Source organism: Bidens hawaiensis, unplaced genomic scaffold (assembly GCF_021521415.1).
Source record: "Bidens hawaiensis isolate Kalapana, Puna unplaced genomic scaffold, B.hawaiensis_p1.1 tig00009272_1, whole genome shotgun sequence".
NCBI classification, from domain to species: domain Eukaryota; kingdom Viridiplantae; phylum Streptophyta; class Magnoliopsida; order Asterales; family Asteraceae; genus Bidens; species Bidens hawaiensis.
This window is the reverse complement of record NW_027491684.1, coordinates 699,492-702,623: the sequence shown is the minus strand read 5'-3', so window position 1 is coordinate 702,623 and position 3,132 is coordinate 699,492. Positions and strand designations below refer to the sequence as shown.

Sequence of the window (3,132 nt, the reverse complement as noted above, 5' to 3'; positions counted from 1 at the left end):
TCGCAATTTAACTTCATCTCCTCTCACACGTTTTTTCACCGACCTCATAAATTCTATTTTAATATATCATACCATGATCCAAATCCCATTTCTTTTCCTTTTTTAGGAGATATGATAAAAACCAATAAAATATATAGTTATATACAGGTGAAGTACATGTATATATATATATATATATACCCTTCCACTCCCACTTGGTACATTAGTTCCCACTGTTCCATTTATCTCTTTCACGCCAACCTAACTCTTATGGAGATGATGACAATGATGATGGAGCTTGATAACCTCCCTGACCCATTTTCTCCCCATTCCCAGACTCATCAATCATTGGATTTAAACAACTTCTCCACCACCAACAACCACCGTGCAGCACCACCCTTACTACAACACCCTAATATTAATTCCATGTACCCTTACAATGAACCGGTACCACAATTCGTACACCAGAAGCCGGACTCCGTGGAGGCAATGAGGGAGATGATATTCAGAATGGCAGCCTTGCAACCGGTCCAGATAGACCCGGAAACCGTTAAGCCACCTAAGAGAAGGAATGTTAAGATATCCAAGGACCCGCAAAGTGTGGCGGCTAGACACCGAAGAGAAAGGATTAGCGAGCGGATTAGGATATTGCAAAGATTAGTACCGGGTGGGACAAAGATGGACACGGCTTCAATGTTGGATGAAGCTGTTCATTACATGAAGTTTTTGAAAAAACAAGTTGAGTCATTGGAGCAGGCTGCAGCTGCTGGAGGTAGCCGTGGGTTCGGTCCCACCGCCACCATTAACCACCATAATTACGCCTTTAGAGCCTGTGGTGACTCTGCTGGTCATATGGTGGGCTCTATGGATTTGCTCAAGTGATAGAGATGGCATTAGTAAAGTTTTATTTTATTTTTTGGTATATTTATATCTTTCAAGGGCTATAAGCATTATGGAGCGATTAAAATCCTTCTTTTGTAATGGGGTTTGATTAATTTGTAATTGTGGATTAACGAAATAAAATTATGTCGTTTGATTGGATAAAATTAGGAGTTGCAAATAACTAATTAATCATTTTATTTTGAAGACTTGAGAGACATCTTTTGCAAGAGAGTTAAAGAGTGACATTTGACAATACATGATCAACTAAAAGCTAATTAAATGACTTTTGCTATGCATTTCTTTCACGAGTACACAAGTTTAAAGATGATTATTCTCTAAAAAGATTGGATAATGTATAGATATAAAGTTATATCAACTTTAAGGCCAATAAAGTTCTAACTTGTAGCATACATTAGTTAGATGTTTTATATGTACTAGGCTAGGGTTGATTGATAAAAAGCTTTCAAAATAAAAAAGGTTTGTACTTGAAATATTTACAGAACATTATAAGAGAAAACAAAAACACAATTACTGTTATAAATATATATATATATACTTTAGTAAGCCTTATTGAAGAGGTATGTACCCGCCTCAACACTGAGCGAGGCGGGTCAACCCACAAAGATACAGACAAGTGACTTGAGATCAAGACATTATGAAGGCACAAAGCCAAAACCTATGCGCATGGCGCATATCACATATGCTCAGGCATCATATGCCCAGGCACCACAGATGCTCACGCATCACATATGCTCACGCATATCACACATGCTCAGGCATCATATGCCCAGGCACCACAGATGCTCACGCATCACATATGCTCACGCATATCACATATGCGCGTGGCGCATATCACATGCTCGTGCATATCACATCTGCGCATGAAACATCTGCGCGTGAGAATAAAGAGAAGACCTCGCGCATCCTCAGGATAGGCTCATATCACATGCACATAATCAACCTCGTCCTTATCCAAATCAGGATTAGGGCAACCTTGACTGTGCACGTCAGACAACCTTCCAGAAGGTATCTTTTTAAGGAATAAGAATATGCTGATGTTGACAGCTGCCAAATGAAAGGTATACAACTCAGCATGACACATGTGCTACCACGTGATTACAACCAATGAGAAAGCACCAGGTGTCCCAGAGGACACGTGGCGCAGAGCAATTGGAGGAGGCCAACAAGGCTGAGCCCAATCAGTGGAAGCCCTAGCACTATAAATACATCATAACTTACACAGTTACGAGGACACATTGATTCACATTGAAGCATATTCAATTACATTCACTCACAGACAGACAGCCATAGTCAGTTACTTTCTCAATCACAGAAATCTACAGAGTATTCAGCTATTAAGCAATACTCTCCAGATTTCCTGACTCTCACAACATTATTATCTTCTCCACAAAATACTTATTCTCACACCGGAGGGTTACCCCAAAGAGGACCCCTCTGTCCCTTTCTGAGTGGTAAGTTAACGGTGCTGTTCATTTTGTAGGTGGAAGAACCCAGATCCAGGAAAACCATCGGTGAAGAATCATAATCACACCCGAAGAAAGTAGATCGTCTACTAGTGAGTCGATCCACGTCTCTTCATTGGCGCCATCCACTGTTACAACGGCAATCAGATCTCATCAGATCTACATAAAAAAAAATCAATCACCATGGTTTCTGGCGTTCATAACGTTGATCAAGTTCTGGAGGATATTGAACGTGAGGATGTTAATGAGGGACAGCAGTTCCTGAGGGGGCCGCGTGATTCTACGCGCCCCACCAGTAACCGTCCCTTCATCGCAACTCCTCACGGCCAGACTGAAACTCCTCCAGACGATCTCACGTTACAAAATCTTGCCGGCGCGAAACAAAAAGGACCAATGGGTCCAGAAGATGAAACAAACGATCCTGAAGAATGGCTCATAAACGAGCAGCGGCGTCTAATGGACAAGTACAACGAGATGGTCAAGCAGAAAAAGCTAGCCGAATTAACACAAAGGCAAGCGCTTGATAAGCAAACTGTTCATGCAACAAAAAGGCCGCGCGCGCCGGAAGAAGGACATTCGGTTCACACTGCACACACTGAGTTCAGTGATGAAGAAGTGCATAGCATGAGGAAGACGCGGGATACTCATGCAGGAGGCTCACAGCTCCGCGCGCCTGTGAACATGGCGCCTGGAGCCAGAGCTGATCTGGATCTACACATGCCGTACAGCCCACCAGTCAGAGGGCAAGTGGGCGTAACCACACCGTACAGACCAGCCATCTTGGTGA

General features: G+C 42.6%; 1 pseudogene; it reads left to right on the top strand.

Annotated features, from left to right (window-relative positions):
• Positions 1-249: 249 nt before the first annotated feature.
• LOC143531853 (transcription factor HEC2 pseudogene) lies at positions 250-889 on the top strand (annotated as a pseudogene).
• Positions 890-3,132: the final 2,243 nt, after the last annotated feature.